Source organism: Equus przewalskii, chromosome 5 (genome assembly GCF_037783145.1).
Source record: "Equus przewalskii isolate Varuska chromosome 5, EquPr2, whole genome shotgun sequence".
In the NCBI taxonomy this organism is placed as follows: Eukaryota; Metazoa; Chordata; class Mammalia; order Perissodactyla; family Equidae; genus Equus; species Equus przewalskii.
The window spans coordinates 46,365,081-46,389,621 of NC_091835.1; the positions used below are offsets into that span (position 1 = coordinate 46,365,081).

The following is a 24,541-nucleotide window of genomic DNA, read 5'->3' on the forward strand; positions in this document are numbered from 1 at the left end:
TGAAACATAATTTTTCTTTCTAAAAGCATCCTCATTTTTTTATAAAAGATAACGAAATCAAGATTAACTGTTTTGCAAAATAAGTTTAGTTTCAATAATACTTGGTCCAATTATTTACATAAGTGCAGCAAGAATAGCTATTGATCATACAGGCTCTTTTAAATCAGTTTTGCTGGAATTTTTTATGAGGAATCTCAGATTGAACTTTAAAGGCTTCTCAAGGCCAGAAAAGCCAAGCTAAGAAATTGTCATCAGATTTTGCCTACAATACTTACAGATTTGGGTGGGTTCCTCTCTACTCAAGGTCCGCCAAAATATTTTGAGTTTCCAGGCACCTGCCAGATAAATGACCTTCCTTACTTACCAGTAAGATTTCTGGAATCTTTGTAAACAAGGTACCAGGGCAATATTTCCAAGAGGGTTTATTCAAGAAAGTCAACCTTTATTCCTCAAAAGCTGTCTTGTCATTTCTGAGCTGGTATGTTCCTCTGAAACATGACATTCCAGTCCAAGCCTTGGTTATATAACCAATGTTTCCAAATGTGTCCTGTTATAAGGGGAACAGATTCTTATTGAATTTATGTAAATAACTATATTGCCATGAAATAACCAAACTCACTCACTCACTAAGAGTTTCCAAATTCTGGAAGGATAAGGTAGGGAGAAAAGGTAAATGTTTCAGTTCTGCTCACAATAATTTCACCAAATTGCTATAAGTCATAGTTAGCACAAGAGAAAAGAGAAAAAGATTTCCTTAAATCTGAGACAACAAAACAAAACATCAAAAAATCAACAATGTTTCAAACAAAAGTCATAAAAAATTATAATCATCCTCATCAGATCATACAGTCCTGTATAATCAGTTCTTGATCTCAATCTTCTGTTAGCAGATTTATGAGGTCATCATTTTCTCCATTAGAAATCTGTTATTTCTTACCCAGTTCAGTTTTATGCTCTGAAAGTTTATCAGAAACCTGTATTCTAGAATCCTGTGTCACAACCCTTTCCATGAATTTCTCTGAAGATGAAACATACTTGCAAAAGCAAAATGCATCAGAGCAAAACAGCAACTATCTGCAAATGACAAAAGACTCAAAAGGACAATTGACAAAGAAACTCGGCTACTTCTATGACATACAACATTCAAGATAATAACTAGAGTTATGGCTGACAACCAGGACAGATCAGAATTTTAGGAATGTTATATAATTTTAAAACATTTATATCAATAGCATTCACTCACATAATACCACCTAAGAAAGTTTATCATCACTTATTTGACAATGCTTCCCATGTAATTCAAAAGACCAAATAAGCCTAGTTAGTTTAGTATTTTCCTTCTTATAGGAAGAGAGAGCAGATTTCTTTGAGACCTCTCAGGGGCCCTCTGAAAATCCTCAGAGAAATTTTCTTCCTTCTACCACTTCAAAGAAAGCATTCATTCAGGACATGAATACGTTTTTTTGGGTGGGGGGTTTGTCAAAAATATCAAAGTTTTAAAACACTTGTTCAGATAGGAAACAACATTCAGTTATCTATTCAAAGTGACAATAGAAACAGTCAAAAAATCTTAAGAGAGACCTCAGTTCTGAACACAGAAAATTATTTTAACAAAACATAGTTTTTCTGTCTTTTAGGTGGACTTACGTAAATGTAAAGAAAGTCCTTTTATAACGTCTTTATAGAAATCAGATCAAAAATTCAATAAAATTATCCTTTTGAGAGAGAAAAACAAATTTTAATTTTTTCATAAGCTTATTTTTGACATTAAAACTCATTTACTCAATCAGATTTACTTTAATCTTAGCCAAGTTGACCAGGCATAAAACTCTCTTCAGAATTTCTCCTTCACAAACCTTCTACAACTTTCTTTTTACCTTCAGTTTGTCCCATGCTTTCTTTCTTCCCTTCTAGCACTTTAGGATAAATTTATCTTTCTTAAATCAACAAAGAAAAATACTTCCATTCTTTATACCTTCTTTACTGAAAACATACATTTTACTTTCCTTGTATACAGAAATATTTGCCTTATGTTTAGTAACTTTATTTACACATTAGTTAGAATTTTTAACACTTAACAGACCCTAGTAAAAAGTAAAAAGGTAAGCAATTATGAAGTCTTTTATATCAACATTCTAAACACTTTAAAATTCCCAGATACATGCTAGTTAATAGTAATAAAACACAAGGCATGTTTACTAATATACCCAAACAAGTTTTAGTTTCTCTATAATAAGCCAAAAGTAGATAAACTTAGACATGTTTAGCATGTTTCAGTGACCTAGATACTCAGTGAATTTTTATCATTTAATTTCCCTAACTAAATTTCAAAGTTTCAAGTTACTGGAAAGATTTTAGAAGTTATTTAAATATATTTGGCCTAACACATAATTATTTTACAAAGTTCACGCAATACTTTTATCTTTTTCACGTCTATTTAGTTTAATCATTCCCAGTAATTATTAAGATTGCCTACAAAACTTCCTGAGGCATTAGACAAAATCAGCTATCATTCTGAGCTATTATTTTGCTGACAAGTTTGTAACAGATAACATGAGTTTATTTGACTAGTAAACCCAGGCTGCATGCCTGCATCATATCCAAATACTGACAACTCTAAGGACACATCCATTTTAATCAAACCAACAATCCTAAATAACTTTTCAGTTACCAAAGATTACTTCACATCTCATTAACTTGAAAGATATTGGGTTAATTTCTATTACATTTAGAATTTATGTAAGAATTTACTTTAAGCCAAGAAACAGAGCTCTTAATTTTGGCCATATCATCCCAAGGTAAAATACCACACATACATAACATACATATAGACACACATACACAGAATATCCAAAGCTATTGTTTTAAAATTACTGCCATCAATCAGGTACAGTAATATAAAGCACATCAATTATGAATCCAAATTTTGTTTTGAGCCTTTTTGCTAATATTTGTGGAGAAGACACTCAAGATGCTAGATTTTTGGCGAGGGTGTTCTTATGGCCATTTTTTGTCCTTTTTCCCATTTTTTCCTTCTGTCTTAGGAATTAGTGATGGGCTACATAGTCCCTAGAGGATTTGCAAGCTTTTTGAGTTAAGGGAAGTGGGTTGAACCTAAACTGCCTCTAGAGCTGCGTTTCTAGTCTTAAAAGGACTTTTCAAGGAAATTGCTCTTGATTTCTCAGAAACTGGGTTGTAAATCAAATGACACTATAGGTTGATATATCGGTCCAAATATATCATAGAGGCACAGAGAAACCCCTCAAGTTTTCTCTAAGATGGAGTTTCTGGGGCATAACTCATCCAATTGAAAGTGTTTCCAATAACTTAAAATGCATCCAAGATGTGAGTTTCCAGGGATGCGTGAGGAAGTCCCCATGGCAGTAAAGCTGGTGTCCAACTAACAGTGGCTAGAGAAAGGGTGCAGAGCCTGAGGGCAGGCGACAACATAATTATAAGATTTAGTCAAGTCCCACCCAGCCTGGGCACTTCGTCCCTGAGCCGGCACAAGGAGAACCAGGGAAGCAGGAGGCAAAAGCCTAGAGCTGGCTTGGGGCTGGGGTTCCCAGCACCATGGTTGAGAGTTAAGTCCCTGGCAAAAAGGGTTTCAAGCTTTCAATTTTACAGAACGTCCAGGTTCTGCTCAGGTCTGACCTGAACTTAATCTCAACTTGGTGACAACAGAGGGGGTGATGAATGAAACAAAGGAAAAGGGGGTCAGGTCTCACCCTGATAGCCTCTTCCCAAGGGTTATCAAGATAAGGGCCACACAAATAACAATTTCCATGCCAGGGCACACAATCCCAGCAAGACAGTTTACAGAATAAATTATAGGTCTCCTATCCTCATAACCAACTCAGGAGGTGCCTAAAATACTCATGAGTCAACTTCCAAGAGAAGGCACCATACTTGGGGCCAGTGGGGTGATCAGGCCCAGAAACCACAGGATCTCCCAGCGTTGGAGCCTTGATTCCTTAAAGATCTTTGTTTCTCAGTTGGAAAGCTCAAAAGGAGCCCAAAATGGCCACTGTAACTTTAAAATATGCTGGGTTATCTTGCCAGCCTTTTACACTTATCTCCATTTTTAGGGAGCCTTTCCCAAGGTGCTGCAACAAACAAGGTAATTTCTAAAAATAGTTTGTTGCCATCACTGAGAAACTCAGTCCCCAAACAGCCAATTTTAAGCTATTTACCAACACAGACACACAGGAAACCCAGACATAAGTGAACTAGTCCCAGAATTAGGGTATAAAGTCCTACAACTGTTCCCAGTCAGAGTGCATGCCCAGACAGTCCTATTGGACCCCAAATGAGGGGGGAAGCTAGACACGTGCAACAAACCACTCTTAGTTTAGGATCTTCATTTAGGGCCATGAATGATTAAATACAAGGGATTCAGACCATTTTCCCAGGCAACAGCAAAATTAGTCTAGTCGAAAAATAGTATTAAAATTTAAGATGCAATTCATGGGCCATTTTCCTCATTCAGAGTGTATTGAGGCCAAAGACTATTACAGTAAGAAATGTCTCCTTTTATTTAGATCTTGTAGACCAAATTTTGCCGTGTTATTTAAAAGGCAAACCCAAAGGTGTGTCCTTAAGAATGGAATTAGAAGCTCCTATGGTCCTAGGAAGCAAAAAGGCAAAAGAAGAGAGATGAAAGAGAAGGGCCCATTACCTTGAAATTCTACCCTGAACCTACGGCAGCATCCTACCCATGGTTCTGCCTCTGGGGTTCCTATAGCAAGGGGTGATGGGGCCATCCCCCTGCATTGCATCGCTTGTATATCTTCCCTATTATATCTGGCAGTAATAGGTACCTGGTGAATGGTCCCAGAGATAAAATAAGAATAGACAAAAACACTGAAGAATTTTCCGCTGGTCTGGGCCACATTCTACCGAATTGCATCCTGGAGCCATTCCCCCAAGAAAGGGTTCCTGTACTCAACAAAAGGTTAGACTTTGGTACTTTCCTTGAACCAGAGTCCTGATTGTGACCTTCCTGTGGTTTAGAGTGTGGTCAGGAGCCATAGGGTGGGATCCTAATCCAGCCTTAGGAAAAGAAGCCTGCCATGGGAGTCTTGGAGATTGGCGACCATCCTAATGACTTAAATGGTTGACCTGTGCCCATGTAAAATTTATATATTAGAGATAATATTAGGAAGGAAAGGATTAATTCATTCTTTATCACCTCAGGCTTAAGGTACTGATTCTCTTCCTACTGAATGCCATGGTTTGCCCCATAGAGTAGCCATGGCCAGCAAACGTGGATTCATACAGCTGTCTGAGAAGGTTCCTGATGGAGAAGTGAATTTAGATCCATCCTTGAAAAAGAGGAAGGCACAAGGAAGAAAAGTGCACTTAGCAGAACTTAAGCTCACAAGCCAGCAAAGCAACATCCCCATACGGGCCTTCAGAAGAAACGATGTGGGCTTGGTGAGCTGAGGAGTTGAAAGAAACATTTCTGATCTGATAGCAGTGCTCTTTTAGAGAATAGCATGGGGACAGGACCCATGGGCAGTGAAGAGCTGCAATGGGTTGAAGGTAGAGCTAAATTTATGAGGCATAGGTATGTGAGTTATTTTTTTACAAGACAAAGGAACGATCATGTAGAAAATTTGTTAAAATGGTATCAGTGCAGATGGGGTCTGGTTATCATGTGGTCATATTAACTTTAGATACAGAACAGGTCAGTATGTCCTATATATCCTGGAGGATGGTATAGATTGGCATGTAGGCCAGGACGCCTTGGGCTTCTCTCCTTGGAGCAGCCTTGATCCTCTTCAGTTAGTAGTGCTCTGAAGGAAGAATTTTGCTTCCCAATGAGAAAGGCGGGCAAGAGTTACAATGAGTATGATTTAAAAAAATGTTTTAATAACAAAAAAGATTACTATGCTTTTGGAAAACTGGAGCACTGATAAAACCAGGGATGCTTAAGGAAGTGGCATCAAGATGAGAAAAATAATAATAACACTAAAAACTGCAACAATAAAATCTTCTTCACTTATTAAAAGCCTCTTATGGGCTACAATTTTCAGATGTAGTACCATTCATTCTGATAAGTAAAGCATGATTATTCCCATTTTACAGATAGGAAAGTTGAGATTAAGAGTAATTAAATGACTTCCTAAAGATTACAAAATTTGGAAGCAGCAAAGTCAGGACAGCACAGGTTTATCTGGCTGGGAAGCCCATACGGTCTTTCCAGTCTAAAACAAATCCTCCTTTCTGATGAAGGGCCACTTGAAAATAAAAATTACAGGGATAATATTTCATTAGGGATAATGTCCACGTATTTGTGCAAGAAGCATAGGTTTATAATTCAATATACAGCATTTAGGTCAAACACAAGAAAAGGAAAACATAATTTACAGAACACTTATTTTCTGACATATTTAAATTTTTTTTAACTTTAATCAGGAAATGTTTAGAAATGATTTGACTAAAATAAAGGTAAATTATAATCACTAAAGGTGGTCATTTCCAAATTTCTGATTAGATAAAAGTTAATTTTCTTTTTGGAATTTTGAGACTATTTAAGCAAATAAGCAATGTCAAAACAAATCTTGCCCACTATTGGTAATGCTACTCTATATCACTTTTGCTTTGGCAAAATGAGTTAGCCTCCTTTAACTTCCATTTCTTTACCTTTTAGGAATTAAATTTTTATATATTTTTCTCCTTTCAAATGAACTGTAGGATTACATTTTAGTAACCTTTAATTCCAAATGTAAAAATTTTATTAAGTGTTTACTAGTCTTTTCATGATGTATGGGTTGCTTTGAGTTCCTGTGAAGTGTAGGTCTAAATAAATTAAGAATATTATATGGTTGTGTCAATCTACAAAAACGTAAACCAGTTTAAGTGGCAAAGTGTTTATTTGGGATCAAAGGATTGCAATTAGGGGAGCACAGATTCAGGTGGAAACCCAAATATTGTCCCGCTAGGGAGTAAAGTGAGTGGCTTTTAAAGGCAAAGAAGGGAAATTGTGTTACAAAGAATTTTACTTGGAGTTGGAGGCAGAGAGCTAGTCTTGGCTAAACGTTGATTGATTCCATATTCAGAAATTCCACAATCCTCAGTCTTTGTGATCAGGATGTCCATTTTCCTGCTGACTTCTCAAACAATTCCTTGTAAAATAGTTGCCATTTTGGTCCAATCCTAAGGCTTGGTCCAGTCCCAGTTCAAGACAGCAACGCAATTTCTCTGGAAAAGCAGCTCAGACTCTATTTTAAAATGGCTCCCCTATAGTCAATTTTGATAGTTATTGAAATATAATGAACTAAGCATTGAGGAACTAAGAAAAGTATTTCTCCTCTCCTCACAAAAAACTATTACTTTTGTAGAATGATGTAAGATGTTTTTCATTTCAAGCTCTCCTTGTGTTATCAGGACTATGCTTCTTAATCTGTTCTGCTTTATGAAGATAAATTATATTTAGTTTCTAATTTGCAGTTTCTTATCTACTTTGGATTAGATAAGGGAAAATCCTTAAAATTTAAACTCCTTGGTTTCTTCCAGATGGTATTGTATGGACAGAGAAATTTCCCCTTCTTCCCTTCTAGGTTCTTTGGCTGGTCTAATAATTAAATTGATCTAAGACAGACTAACAGGAGAAAAACAAACTTTAATAACATGTATACTTCCCATATACCTGGGAGAGACCCAGGAAAACAGAGTAACCCTCCAAAATGGCTAAAGTCCTCACCTTAAATACAATCTCCAGCTAAAGACAAAAGATGATGTTAGGGATGGGGAGAGTCAGTTATGGAAGGTTACCAGGAAAAGCACAGCAAACGAGGATAAGGTTGTTATGCAGATTTAAGTCACCACCTTCTCTACTGATAAGAGATTCTAGAAATTTAGAGTCATCCTTCTCTTACATATACAGAAAGGGAGACACTCTTACAAGTGGAGATTTCCCTTATAAATGTGTTTCTTATAACAGAGTCTTTCTTACTCAGTCTCCAGAGCTTCTCCTGTAACTGCAGTTTCTTAAAAATAAACAGTTTAATATAATCCTATTTCAGGGAAGCATATCATGAGGTGACAAATTCTGCTTCCCTTAGCCCCGCCTTTGAAACTTCAAGTGAGAACTTTCACAGTCCAGAAGCTAAGTTAATAGATTGTTCCATATCTCATTGAACCAGTCACTCAGTACTGAGAATAGGTCACTTCAGTTAAACAGTTGTGTCTCATTTGGGGAGGCATTGATGTACTGGGTTCCCAATGTCCCAAAGTCTCATTTGAGGAGGCATTGATGTACTGGGCTCCCATATTGTGCAAGAAATCAAGTATTTAATAATGCAGCTCTGTGGAAACAAGAGAAAGACAAAGGCTAATGGTCAGAGCAAATTATAAACCCAATGTCTAAGTCCTGAGAGCTGACAGTTGAAAAGATTTCTAGATGTCAGGCTTGAAACATCTTCAGATAGAGTGAGGGCAGGCAGTGACAATCTGACAGATTTTCCTGGCTTGCAGTTTGAATATCTCTGATGATGTCATTTGGTGTACGAGTAAACTTTCTGGGTGGCTCATCCAGCAACAGGCATGAAGAAGATGCTCTAAACATAAGCAATTGTGGTGATTTCTCTGAAGTTTATATCAAGTTGTCTAGTTTCACTTTGCAGGGCTTCAGGACAAAGGGCAGTTTTAGTTCTCAATAACTCCAAATCAAAAGGATGGGAGAAAATTGGAAACATTAGTTTGGAGCGTCATAGCCAGATATTGGGAGAAACCAGAAAAATCCAGGATCCAGTCCAGTTTATAGACAGAAAACAAAACCTCAAAGACAAAAAAATAGCACTAGAATTTAATATCCACAAAGGTGTGCTACTGAAACATAATTTTTCTCTCTAAAATCATCCTCATTTCTACTAAAGATAGTCAAATTCAGACAAATTTGTTTGCAAAATGTCTAGTTTCAATAAACTTGCCCTGATTATTTCCATAAGTGCAGCAAGAATAGCAATTGAGCACATAGGCTCTCTTTTTCTGTGAGGTACATTGTTGCTGAGCTAACAATCATGCCAGTCTTCCTCCATTTTTTGTATGTGGGATGCCACCATAGCATGGCTTGATGAGTGGCGTGTAGGTCTGCGCCCAGGATCCAAACCCACAAACTCCAGGCCACCAAAGTGGAGCACATGAACTTAAAAATTATGCAACCAGGCCAGCCCCCATATAGGCTATTTTAAATGTGATTAACTGGAACTTTTCATAACAAATTTCAGATTGAACTTTTAAAAGACTGAACTTTTCATAAGAAATCTCAGATTGAACTTTTAAAAGATTCTCAAGGCTAGGAAGCCAAGCCAAGCCAAGGACTTATCATCGAACTTTGCTGGTGATACCAGTAGAGCTCGGTGAATTCCCCTTTTCTTGAGTTCCCCCAAATATCCTGAGGTTCCTGCACATGCCAGGAAGTCATCTTCCTTACTCACCTGATTAGGCTGTGTGGGGTATCAGAATTTGCCACTCCAAAATGTGTCTCTTTGGCTTATTTTTAAGAACAGAAGACTCAGAAAGAAACTTTGACCTTCCCCCTAATTGGCTAAAAGAATTTAAGATAGAAGCCCTGTTCCAGGAAGGAGCTAATACTATAAGATAACTATAGTATAATATAAACTAGGTGTGATAGACAGGGAGGAACCTAACAAGGCCCATTTGATCAAAGTCATCTCCATGTCACACTGTTTTTGCAAGGACTGGCAAACATTTGTTTACAAATATTTGCTTTTCCATCTCCATGTGAATTGCCTTCCTCCCCTTTGAACTCCCAAAACACTAATCCCAACATGCTCCTTTCTTTAGCTAAAGACAGTATTTAAGGTGGTGGCTTTGCTATTTTGGCAAGTTAGTTTCTTGGGTTTCTCCCATGTATGCATGTTATTAAGCTTTGTTTGATTTTCTCCTTTATCCTGTCTCATGGTGGTTTAATCCTGAGAGCAGCCAGAAGACCCTAGAGAGTAAAGGAATACATCTTCCTCCCCTACACCTGGTTAGGCTGTCAGGAACCCTATAAGTAAGGTACCAAGCCACTTTTCCAAGGGGCTTTATTGGCTCCATAAAGTCAACCTTAGTTACTTAAAGCTGTTTGGCATTCTATGCACATTCTTGAATCTGACATTCCAGTCAAAGCCTTGATGATATAACCAGTTTCCAACTGTGTACTGTTACAAGAAGAACAGGTTCTTATTAAACTTATGTAAATAATTATATTGTCATGAAAATAGGAATACTCATTCACTAAGAGTTTTCCAAATTCCAGAGGGATCAGGTAGGGAGAAAAATTATTTCATCCTTGTTCAAAAACATACGCTTTATAAAATTGCTGTATGTCATACTTACCTTAAGAGAAAAAGTTTCCTTAAATCTGGAAAAACAAAACATTAAAGAACCAGTAATGTTTCAAATAAAAAGTCATAAAAATTATAATCATCCTCCTCAGTTCATTGAGTCCCGTATTATTAATTCTTGTCCTGCTTCATTCATGTTTTTCCCTTAGTTCTGGACATTCTTACCAAGTTCAGTTTTATGATCTTAAAGTTAGAAAAAACGTGTGCTTGCATGAGTCTTTTCCATGAATCTCCTTGAAGATGAAGCACTTTTTTGGGAACACTTTCGCAAAATCATCTGAGTATAAACAATAACTGTAAATGACAAAAGAATTAAAAATGGCCATGGTTAAACATCTGATGAGAGTTCGTTATAATGCAAGTAGCAAAAAAACCTGGTTATTTCTGTAACACACAACACTTCATGATAATATCTAGAATTATAAGTGATAACATACCTGGACACAACAGATTTCTAAGAGTTTCATACAACTTCTGGAACCCCTTATAATAACGTATATCCATACAAACATAGTCTCAAAAGATTAGCATCACTTATTTGACAATGCTTTCCACATAATTTGACATGTCAAATAAGGCTAATTAGTTTAAGATCTCCTTTATTTTTAATAAGGAGAGAGAACCAATCTTTTGAGAAGTTCCAGGGGCCCACTAGAAAATTCCATAGTTATATTGAGGTCAAAAAGACAAGATTTATAATTTGATTTGGGGAAGTTTGTCAAAAATATCAAGAGGTTTGGACACTTGACTAAATAGGATCACAGATTATTATGAAAAAATATTTAATTACCTATTTGACTAAAGTGACAATAAAAGATTTCAAAGACAAATACAGAAGTTTACATAGTTAGCAAAACCAATCAAAGACTTGATAAAATTACTTTGATAAAACACAAAATCTTTGCTTTCAAGGCAAATTACTTAAAAGGTAAAGAAAGCCTTTTCACAGTCTCTCAAGGGCAGACCAATAGTCCAAGAAAACTTTGTCTTTTTAGTAAAGAAAGAAAATTAAGTTTTAGTTTTACACTACTGATTTTAAAGCTTAATTTTACAACCATCATAATAAATGTATTCAATTTTAACCAACTGGATTATACAAGATAAAATTCTCTCTCTCTCTTTCCTTTTTCCCAATTTTCTATTTAATTTGTCCTTTACTCTCCTCTTTCTTATTCTGAAATAACCAGCTTTATTTTGGGGCAAATTCATTTTCTTTTCCCTTAACAAAATGTATCTTCACACCTCATGTCTTTTCTAACCAAAAAAAAAAAAAAAAAATCCTGCTTTCCTTGTATACAGAGTTGTTTTATTATTTCTAGTAATTTTAATCACATATATGAATTAGAATTTTAACCCTTAGAAATTTTAATTTCTAGTGGAAACTAAGAAGTAAGCAATTGTGAACTTTCCATTACACCTGCATTCAGCAGATTGGAAGATTTATGAATACATTTCATAATTTCCAGAAGCAACCACCTTTTTTATAGTCCACTCTTTTAAGGGGGCACAAGATACATTTACAAACAGCCCCAGATATCTTTAGTTCCTCTGTAATAGGAAGACAAAAGTCAGTAAACCAACGTTCAGTAATTAATATTTCATTGTTTTATCTTATTTAGAAATGATCTATATATTCAACAAATTTCCATTATTTAACTTAACTTAGCAAAACTCTAAATTTTTAAGTTACCAAAAAGATTTTTGAAGCTATTTTTCAGTACATGAAGGGGTTCAGAACAGACCTCCCCAAGATGTGCTGCTTTGACATGTGAAATATTTTGAGGTAAAGGCAATGAAGACCCTGAGCACTCAAGAGAAACTTTTATCTCTTCCTTAAAGAATTAAATTGAGGGCCTTGCCCATAATAAGAGTTATTATCATAAATAATTTTTTAAAACCTATCTGTATGGCAGGACAAAACTTCAAGTGTGAACATCTGCTCTTCTTATCATCCCATGAATTACGCTCCTCCTCTCTGACACCTCAGGACCCTACCCCATTCCTTAGCTCAAGATGGCATTTATACCTCATTTTACCTTTTTGTCTCTGAACTTCTCATGTATGTCAGCTCTCTGACTGTCTCATATATGTGGGGTTCCCATACATATGCAATTAAATTTGATTTTCTCCTAGTAATCTGTCTCAATTTGATTCCTAGGTCAGAGAGAAGAATCTATAAGGGTAGAGGAAAATTTCTTCTTCCCAAACACACACGTACCTTAACACATAATTATTGCACAGTAAAGAAGGGCAAGGTTGTTATGCAGATGTAAGTCCTCGCCTTCTCTGTTGATAATAGTTTCTAGAGATTTAGAGTCATCCTTCTCCTCCAAGTACAGAGAGGGAGACACTCTACAAATGGAAATTTCCCTTATAAATGTAAATGTCCCCTACAAAAGGGTGAATTTTAGTTTTCAGAGCTGCTCCTGTGTCTGCAGTTTCTTAAAAATAACCAGTTTAAAATAATCCTATGCCAAAGAGGAATATTTTGGGGTGACAAATTCTGCTCCTTTTTAGTATATTTATCTGTTAAAAGAGTCACAATAAGGAATTACTTGATGAAGGAACCAAGTTTTAAGGAAGTAGCTAAGAACTTTTGTCATCACCAGTAAAATTTCAATGGTCAAGATACTTTTTCACAACTTTGCTAGTGGTATATTTGTGATGCTCTATTTTTTATTTCCTCCTTAAGTCATAGTTTCCTATTTTATTGACCTCACCTATCTTCACCAAGGTTAGTAAAATAATACATAAAATCCTGAAATGGGAAGAAATGTAAATAAATATGATGGCACATAGATAAGTTGATAGATAGATATGCACAAATTATACATATATTTACTTTTATATTGATATGTTAAAAGTGTTCTCAAACGTTGATGTGTTTATGAGTCCCCTGAGGACCTTTTTAAAAAAATATTTTGATTTAGTTGGTTTGCGTTTGGTCCCAAGACTCTGCACTTCTAAAAAGTTTCTGGGTGATGCTGATGCTGATGGTCCAGAGTTCACATTTCAGGTAGCAAGATATTAGAAGCCAGGTATATTATGACCTAAGACTTTAGATTCCATGAAAAAAAAAATTTCTATGCTTTTCTAAAACAGTACACTGGAAAAAATTGAATTTAATCAACAAAGCAATTAAGACGTTATACTTGTAACATTTTGTAAAATTAAGACAGACAACACTCCCAGCAAGCCAAAATTCCCTTCTTCTTAAGTCAACTATATTATTATGGCAACTCATTTAACACTCATCTTAATTTGGTATCACAAATTTTTTATGTCAATTAAAATATTCCATTTTCTTTCTCTCTCTCTGGCTCTCCATTTCCTTGTTAAATATTTCCATAAATATAAGAACTCGCTTTTATAGCATGTCTCAAAAATGAGAAGATCCTTTACCTCTTACACCTAGATATCCTGTACTTACAAGGTACTCCAATTATATCAAATACTGTTTCATTAACTATCAGTATTCTCCTCAAAAACTGCCTTATAAACAATTTTAAATAATATAATATAAATAAAGAGTAAATTAAAGAATTAGAACAGAAACTATCAGTTTTCTGATAGGCTCATGGTAGCTTAATACGAAGTCGTCAGTCTGATGAAGTATGGAATAGTCAACCAGCAAATTACAGTGAGAGGAAATTAAATTAAAAAATAATAGAATACAAGTAATCTTGTTCTTTCAAAAAATATTAACATCTTTCATCATGTTCCTAGTCTTTAGCCCCCAAATTAATTACCATTGTAGGCGTGTCCTTGGTAATCTCATTTCCCCATTTCCCACGATCTTATCCTATAGAAAAAAAACCCTCAGGTTTATACAGTGGCAGCCCTGAGGACAGGAACTACAACCCCTTTGCTTTCCTATTGTATGCAGCACAGAGGAAAAAAGCTAGAGGACAGAAATACTGTCTCCTAGAGTGTTGGTGTGTCTGCTTGCCTTCCAGAGAGTTGTATCTTCACCTAGACTTGTAACCATCTCATAGGAGCTTCTTTCTTCATAAATATATTTGTAATATGTGAAGTATAGTGCTACTTCATAATTTTATCCCTTATTATTAGCTCAACATTTACTATGAGTGCAGGTTTTCCTGTTTCTTACTCCTAACCTACATGATTTAAGAAGTAATGTCTTGGCTCAAAAATCTTGCTATAAGTCTTGCTTTCTAATTCAACTTAAAAACCATTTTTCTTATCAGCTGCTGTGTGAAACAATAATATTTACTGCACTTAAAAGCTTTTGCTGAATAAATCATGACTCTATTGTCAGTAGTAAACCACAAGTGCCACATAAGGAGAAACTGAATAATCTTTCCTGAATATTCTGCTTGGTCTATTGCTTACTGTTATGGCAGATTTTACATCCTTGATTTAAACAAAACAAAATTTTCCTTTATTATTAAGTTGGCTTTTGTCAAGGAATGCTAGAACCCAGAGTATTACAAAAAAAAAGATGTAAAAAAAAAAAGAAAACCTACATCAATTAAAAATCTTACTTTGAAATTGTCATATATATTCTTAAATTTAAATTAAGAAGGCAGTACCTACCTCTTTATTCACCACAAGCATTGATTAGTGTGATGTGACTATCTACTTGGGAGTCCCTTTCCTCTCTCCTGATCTCTCCTAATAGAGAAAATGTTGACTATCTTTGACTAGAATGAGAAAGTCCTCTTCAAAAATTAAATCCAATTAGAACTTTAAAATAATCTTTTAAGAAAAACTTCTACTATTCAAAAAAAAAGTTTTAGCTAATCTTATGACAATTTGTGTTAATTTATTCTTTAAACATGTGATTATACATTAGAATTGCCTTTTATTCACAGTAAAAATCAGGCTATTAATTACCATTAAGAAAAAAGGTAGGTTTTATTATATAAAGTTTAAGATAATAGATTATACTCATTAGCAGTAAAAACTGGGTTGTATACATTCCTGGGGAAAAAAATGAGTCTTTTTCTTCCCAATGAAATTAAAGATTTCGTTCAGCAAACTTGAACAAATTGATTATTCTCAGCACATTCAGAAGAGCCTAAGCATTCCAATATTATAATCTACTCTGTTGTAACTTTTTAGACTTACTTTGAACAAAGAAACAGATTAAAGTGTGTTTCTCTTTTAAATAAATTTGCTCTTCCATTCACAGAGGCATGATGGAGCATTGGAAACAACATGACAATTTTGAGAACTCTCACACACAATAATAAAAATGTGTTCTGCTAATAAATCATTCATTAAGGGTATCTTGAGTTACCTCAATTTAGTGTTTAGATCTTCTTCAAAGTACTTTTCCTAACATTTTAAAGTTAGCTTTGGTTTATATCTTTAATAAATAGTTAACTAAAATAATAATAATAACAATAATAATATACCACATAAACTTGCATTTGGTTCTAACCAACAACTACTCACTACAGCAATTGTCCTAATATGCGAATACCCTGCATACACCTTCATTTGAAAGCAATTCCCCAAAGAAAGAGCTTGCATTAAATAAAGGTTGTTTATCGTTGAAAGCTACATGTAAGAATTATGGCATATTTCAACCCCAAGTTTTCTAAAGAGCTTTGTGATCGTGCAAGCATCATTAACAAACAGACTTGATAAAAAGAATCACAAGGCTGTTGCATGATTTTTCCAAGAAGACAAGGCAAACCAGAGCTAAATTCTGACACATAATTTAATTTCACTATACCTAAAACTATAATAGTCAATATGAAGCCATCAAGTTATTTTTGTTACTCAAAAGTGCTGTTTACTTCTAAAATTAAGAATTATTAAATCGTCCCCCTGCCAGCAATTTTGAATTAATTGAGGTTTATATAAGCTAGTGCTCTGTTTTTCTTAAGTAAAGGAATTAGCTAGAGAATATTTGAATTACATAGTATTTCAAATTAGCCAATATTGCTTTAGTAAGGCTTAAATGTGCTATTTTAATCTTAGTTCTTGAATGTTTTGTATTAGTAAAGTCTACAGAATGTTTTTCCTTGGCGGTTTGTGGGAGAAATAATGAAACTTTGAAATGGAATAAAATCTGTAATTTTGCTCTCCTGGGTTGGTGACTATATTACAAATTTTACATATCATACCCTAAAAAGAACTCCTTGGAGCTTAGTATATATTTTTGTAAAGGATACAAAGTTCTGGCTTCATTGCTATGTTTCTTTCTTATTGACTCTCTTAGTTAACTTTGTTTATATAGACTGTTGTGCAATTACTTAATTGTCTTTTGCAAATGCATAGCTTAATAGAGAGGACATTGTAAACTTGGAAATTGTTATAAAACATTTCTTCTAGGTTAAAAAGAAAAACTCCCTTGCCGTGTATTCAATTTCATTTTGTTTTCGAATTTAAAAAAGTGCGTGTACTATATGTGTAAAGGAATACAACCATATTCAAGTGAAGAGGCATTAGAGATAGTTGCCTTTTTACAGGGTAGAGGGACTACTTCAGAAAAATTGGGCATTTGAATGAAAAAGTTTAAATGTCTTAGGTCCAGATTCCTCTTGAGTAGTAGTTGTTTGTATCAATTTATGACCCATGGAGATCTCTGTTCAAAACCATGACCATCCCCTACTAACTACCCCATGGCTGTAAGTCCTAGTTTTAGAATCTAACCTGTGCTTGTCTCTCCAAGCCATGAAGTTTTGATTTCTTTTTTTTTTTTTTTTGAGGAAGATTAGCCCTGAGCTAACATCTGCTGCCAATCCTCCTCTTTTGGCTGAGGAAGACTGGCCCTGAGCTAACATCCGTGCCCATCTTCCTCTGCTTTAGATGTGGGATGCCTGGCACAGCATGGCTTGCCAAGCAGTGCCATGTCCACACCCGGGATCTGAACCATCGAACCCGGGCTGCCGAAGCAGAATGTGAGAACTTAACCACTGCGCCTTCGGGCCGGCCCCCAAGCCATGAAGTTTAACTTTTCCTATTCATAATTCCCCTGAAAGCAAAATAACAATAAACTTGAGGAGCAATGGTTGAGGAAAACAGCATATCACTGATCTTCATCTATGCTGAATCAGCAACAAACACCACTTTGCGCATAAAAGCCAGAGCATTTCTCTTAGTTACAAAGCTTACTAGAATTAAAAATACGGTAGATGAAACATCATAGAAATTTTTAACTGGCAAATAGCAAAGGAAAGTGTGTATGCAGGTGTGCGCTCATGCACACACACATAAGTATTTGAATAACACTCTATGAAGTACTATAGTATTATAAATATTTCAATATTTTGTTATATTCACCTTACTCTTCTCAGTCAACCTACGTGTTAAAAAGCAGCTTAATTACTGAGTTTTCTTAAAGAAATATCTTTAATAGCCGTCAGCAGTCTTGGCTCTCAATATTTATTGAATCAAATTGAAATAATTTTTCCTGTATATGACTATATTATTTCACAATATATCTTTGTGACTACTTCCTACACATAAGCATGGAGAACTTTTAAACCTAATTATCCTATAAGGATACGTATTTTTCCCAATGAAAAAGTACTGTTCATAAATGTGCGTTTATGAGAAATGGGAATCAATATTCATAGACTGGACATGATTTAGGATGTCTTTTTTCACCCATAGGAAAAATCTGAAGTAATTGCATATCATTTTTTGGTGTTTATGTCATTAATCTCTCTTTATGTAAACATACTGCCATAGAAATACTTTAAAATAACATGGCTACTTATGAATAGGAAATAGGAGTAATTATGTGCAAGGAGTCAGCCTTTTGGTGTTCATCTTAAATGACAGGTATACTCATAACAGTTCCTAAGATAGTAACGAGCACATAGCTTTAATCAAATACACGTTGAGAGAATAAATAAATGGATGCACAGAATTTTGACTTACTAGTATATATGAAGAAAAAACCTAAACTTCTGATTATATCATAGAGATTGACTTCATTTAACAGTTGAAAGTTTTTACATGATTATTAAATAAAACTACCTGTATTTAAAATGTTACCAGATTGAGAAAAACACCTGGTGTGTATAATCTGAAATAAGCAGTTCTGAGGTTCACATTACAAGCATAATGGTATCAATTGTGTGGTCTGCTCTCTTAGTGTTCACATCCCGCTCTCTACATTCCCCATCTTACCTGCGATGTTTTACATTTCTTCTTCTCTGGGTGTGGTAGCCTTTCTTCCTATCTTTTCTGATACCTAGAGTCCTCAAACACAAATTTATTTTTCCTTATTCTCTTTACTCATTACATTTTGCAAACTACCTTTCTTCCTATTCTTTATTTTCTTTTTGTCTCTTCTCTTTCATTTTCTCTAGACCAGCACTGTCCAATAGAAATATAACATGGACCACATAACTATTTGACATTTTCTACTAGCCACATTACATAAAAAGAAACAGGTGGAAATAGATTTTAATACAGTATTTTATTTAACTGAATATACACAAAATATTATCATTTCAATAGGTAATCAAAATAAAAAACATGGAGACATTTTACCTCTCTTTATTTTGTGCTAAGTCTTCAAAATTCAGTGTGTATTTTACACTTAAAGCACATCTTAATTCAGACTAGTTGCATTTTAAGTGCTCAGGAGCCAGATGTGTCTAGCGGTTACTATATTGGATAGTGCAGCTCTAGATCATCAAAGACAAATTGATCAAAATGGTGGTCTTGCCAAATAGAGTAACGGTAAAGTGGTGAATACTACTCTACAGTTCTTAGAAAGTATGATGGTTATTGGAAGTTCTGTAGCCCTTTAAATAACACTGGAGACTTAATATTTTAAGTGAGAATTCTAGCACAGTAATAGTTTTTATTGTTGCTCACACACAGAAAAAGGACTATTTCATATTTTAAACATGATATCTGGAAAAATGATTTACCTAATACAGTCTCTTCTGTAATATAATATGTTTCTGTAACATGAATTAGCTTATTCATAGAAGTTACCTTAATACATGTAAATTTTTCTGGCATACACCATTTTGCTCCACTACATAAAAGTGGCTGAATGCAAAGTACGTACACAGGAAGCTGCTGAGGGTGACAGTATTGTACACAATGACCGGTGACCACTCAACATGCATTTTTTCCTCAACTTGGTTTCAGTCTCTGTATTGAAAATGCTTATTGCAGAATTCTCCACAATTTTTGTGCGTTGCCCTTGTCTCGTTATTCAGCAGCATCAAAACCTTCTCATATTCTCTTCCACCAAGCTAAAGACATTTTTTTAAAAAAGCCAAATCTTTTTATTTATTATAATATTTCTTTAATTTTTCGAAATTAGATGTGTCTTTTTAAAATTCTGCTAGTGTTTTTATCAAGATTTGTATATGTCTGGATGTGCTCTGGTTAGAGACCTGTATTGATTTGAGTAGTCTCTCCCAACTCTAATTTCCCATGAGACCTGTTATTTTTAGCCCACAATTTGAAGAACATCTCAGTCTCTTCCTTTATAAAAAGAAACACATGCATTACATTACAGCAGGAATGCATGAATCCATAAATAGATTTCAAGTGTGCTGTATTGACTCCAAATATTTATGTTCTAATCACTGGTCTTATTTTGTTGAATCAAGTGTTCTATGTGCTAAATGAGAGTTGGACAAAAACAGTACTTCCTTTCCAGCTTTTGTGATCTCTCTTCATGCTAAATTATACATGGTATTCCCATAATTAAAATGAAAATTATATATACACATATTCTGAACTGGATTAATATCTTAGATTGAAAATGCAAATCTACCCACAAGCCCACCAAAATTTCCATGAAACTACAGGAAAAATATTAATAAAAAACATGGAAAAACAAGAAAGAGTGATAGCATTGGAAAGACAAAATGATTGCAAGGGGATTATAGAGCTCTCAGGCAAATGTCAAAAGATATTTAAAATAGGAGGGGCTTGGGACGTTCATTTGACAGCTTTATAAAAGTAGACAATTTGCTAAGGATTGATGAGTTTTCAAAATTAGCTCAAGGAGAATTATAAAAGTGAAATAGAGCAATGAGCAGTGGGGAGTGGAAAAAGTAGTTTTAGGCAAATTGCACCAAACCTTCAGGGAATAGATAATTCTCAATTATATAACTGTTCCAGGACAGAGAAAAAGGTGTACACAGTTTACAGGGCTTGCCTAATTATGATGCCTAGAACGAATAAAGAAAACACAAAACCTTAAAATTACAGGCCTATCTAAATTTTGATATATACAAAAAATCCTTAAAAATTTACAAATCAAATCTACTAGTGGGATAAATCTACCCAAGAATGTAAAGATAATTATACATTAGAAAAATCTATGGATATAATTAACATATTGACACATTCAAGGAAAAAAAATGATCTTATAAATATGATGCAGCCAATGATGCAGAAAACCTATTTGATAAAATTTGAAACTTATTCATAATTTTTAAAAATCATTAACAAAATAGAACAACAAAGGTATATAAGAGGAGCATACAGCAAATATCATATTTAATTGTTAATCATTTGAAGCATTTTCTATAAAGTCAAGAAAAAGAGAAGAATGTCTACTACCATTGCTACTATTCAACAGAGTGCCAGACATCCTAGACATCACAATAAGGTAAGAAAACAAAAGGGAGCAAAAATGTTGGAAAGCAATAGATAAAACCATAAATATTTTAAAAGTATGATTTTCTATTTAGAAAATCCAAAATAATCAACTGAAAAACTCTTAGGTATTACAATAGGGTTCCACAAACAAAATCAACACATAAACCCAACTAACAAATATCACAGAAAAATCTCTGATTTATAACAGAACAGAATCTATAAAATGTCTTGCAAAAAGCATAATATGTATAAGACGTACCTGGAAAAAAACTAACTCTTTACTCAAGGGTATAAAAGAGAACCAGAATGCATGTATCAATATACTTTTCCTTGAAAAGAGGATTCAATACTATAAAAATGCCAACTCTTCTTCTGTAATTCCATAAGTAAAATATAAATCAACACTATATTAGCATTTTCTCCTGGACATTGGCAACTAATTCAAAAACTGTTTTGTAAGAGAAATTGTGCAAAATAGATAATGCAATTTTTAAAAGTGGTGACTTTCACTCATTTCCACACTTCAAAATATGCTAGAAAATTAAATAATTGAAGCAATTTGGTATTGGTACAGGAATAGATGTATAGATTAATTGAATATTGAGAGTCTAGAAACAGATCAGATATTTATGAAAATTGGTCATGTGTTAAATATAATAGGTCAGAGATGAAAAGATGTCCTTATTAATCAGGGATGTTGGAGGAAACTGCTGTTATGTTGTAAAAATGTCTAAAACTGGAGCTGCATATCATTCTTTCCTCAACAAATACATTCTAGATAGACAGAGGAAATAAGTATAAAGAGCAAAAAAGAAGGTTAGTGTTGCTATGAAAAAAATTAAGTTGAATTCTTTAAAGATAATAGAGAGGAATCACTAAAAACTATTACTGCTGAATTAAATGTGGAAGAAACAACTTTAAAAGATTAAGACAATAATTATAAAAATCTAAACCAGCTCTCCATTCAGGTTGTTCCTTGAGTCCAAGTATGCACTCTTTATTAAAGAAGCTGGATCTGGGAATGAGAGATAATTACTTATAAGTTTGGTTTATGCCAGAAAGAAGACACAAAACTGTAATCAACAAAAGCTTCATCCTCTATTAAAGGCTTTCTTTAATCTAATATTAAAACTTTGGCTATTAACAGGCTATTTAAACACAATTTAAAAATAAAGTGTTTTAAGATATTTGTCTTTTTTATAATTCGCATCTCTAACTTTTTGATCAACTGATCTACTACTTTTCTTGATTTCATCAGGTTAAGTGATGAAAGAATCTAGAACTAAAATTTGAAATGATCTCTACTTGGGCAACTGTAGAGCAATAGGAGAAAACTGAATTGAAGTCATATTAGACTCTAAGCTTTATTTGAGAGTGTGATATAAATAGTGATTAAATTGAGGTTACAATGGAAAAGATTTAAGATATGCTTTATTAATAAATTAGGTAACTGCTGGAAGATTAAAAATATATTTATGTCTCCCAAGACTGTAAAGATAAATAGAGAAAGAAGAGACTCAAAGAAGACTCAAACAACCCTAATAAATAAAGTAGAAGAATTTTTTAAAAAGACAAGTATGGGGCTGGCCCAGTGGCGGAGTGGTTAAGTTCACACGCTCCACTTCAGCGGTCCGGGGTTCACAGGTTCAGATCCCAGGCGCAGACGTAGCTCTTCTCATCAAGCCATGCTGTGACAGCATCCCACATAAAATAGAGGATTGGCAATAGCTGTCAGCTCAGGGCTGATCTTCCTCACACACAAAGAACAGACAAATATGGTTAATAAAAACCTACAATAGCATAGCAGAGGACATGGCTATGAGAGGAAGAGTTTAAATTTTATGATTAAAAGGCAGAGTCTCAGGAAATGAGTTAAAAGAAATTTAGCTATAGGCTAGAGACATCACTAAACAAAATAGTATCATTTTTAACAGACCCATCTCTGTGCTTGGCCATTTATTTCAGCCTACAAAAAATGTGCAATAAACTCTTGGTAATTGTCATTTTGGAAAAAGGGAAAGGAGAGAATTTTTATCTGTTTTGTTTTGAACAGTTTAGTACAATTCAAATGTTTTCCGTGAGAATACATTCCTATATTGTAACTTTTTTTAAAAAAGAGAAAAATTATAGAGGGGAAAAATCCTTTCAAAATCTCATAATTACCCAAAATCTGATAATTACCCAGATCCCACGACACAGACACGTATGCACACGCACATGTACACACAGTGAGGCAAAGATAAAGAAAGAAACAAGACCTACTTTTAGAAAGGGGTGAAATTGGTAGATTTAGCCATAAAAATATAGGATGTTCAGTTAAATTTGAATTTCTAAAAACTCAATTTTTTTAGTATAAGTATGTATCAAACATGATGAGACATACCTATACAAAAAAATTTATTAATTGCTATCTGAAATTTCATATACTGGACATCTTCTATTTTATCTGACAAGCCTAGTATGGAGTATACATAGAAGTGGGTCAAATAAAGTCAGTTCAAGAAAGCAGTAGCCATATCTGTGGCTGAATTTACTGGACTGGGGTCCAGGTTCCAGACTTCAACACACTGAGGAAATGAAGTTTTGAGAGGAAGGTGGGTCATGACTCTTAAAATGGTTCCCAGAATAGGAACAGGAAGACAGAACAGAAGTATGGAAAGAGGAGTTCGAGTTGGGGGAAAGTTCCTGAAAGGAAAGGAACTTGAGTATATGTAACAGAATATGACAATGGCCCTTGGAGGAAGGCAGGAATCTATGATCCCAAGAACTCAGGGAATACAATGGCCATGCCTTATGTCTAGACCAGCAGTAAAAATAACTCAAGGAACAATATAAGAGCCCTAAAAATAGCAACGTGGCAGAAACCTAGTTTGGACTAACAGGAGGAATGGGAATGGGGTATGGAACACATGTTGTGAATACTAATATTCACCATTTTGGTGAGTGGATAGGTGTTGGGTTTTCTTAAAAATAGCAATTGTCAAAATAAGAACATTTACAGAGAACTTAGTAGTTATCAATGGAGTAATGCTCTATTTGTCTGACATTGGTAAGAATAGGTGGTCCCAAATATTAAGAGAATTTTTCAGATAGGTGAATATATCACCTTAAGGGCCCCAAATTTTTAAAGTAAGGTTTTTTTTTTTCTCCTGAAATCCTTAATTTAAAAGAGGTGTAATCAGATTGTATTTAGAAAAATGTTGTAAATCAGCAATTCACTGTGTTCATCATTTAACTTGTGATCAGCAAATATTTATAGAGGAGAGAGGAAGGAAAGGAAGGAAGGAAGGAAAGATAGATGGAAGAGAAAATATAATTATTCCATTAGAAATTTATGAACTACGTTTTTTCTGTTTAATCCACTTGTCAACTCTTTGAGGTAGACACTAATATCCCACCTCGAAAAAAGGAAAATATTGAGTTTCACGCAGTTTAATTGGCCTGCCTAAGGTCCTGGAGCTAGTAAATCTGTCTCTAAAGCCTGTGACATTTCTACCACACTGCTCTGCTTCCTTGACACAGTGGCCCCCACATACACTTTGTGGCATCAATTAAACCTCCCAGAAGCGTGTTGTCCTCAGCTTTCAGATGGCTGGGTAAAATCAACTTTGAACATGTAAAGT

At 34.4% G+C, this 24,541-nt stretch overlaps 1 protein-coding gene across 26 annotated transcripts in view; it reads left to right on the forward strand.

Annotated features, from left to right (window-relative positions):
• Window positions 1–24,541, forward strand: part of PIK3C2G (phosphatidylinositol-4-phosphate 3-kinase catalytic subunit type 2 gamma) — a 510,504-nt gene that overhangs the window by 207,542 nt on the left and 278,421 nt on the right. The gene's annotated exons all lie outside the window — the stretch shown is intronic.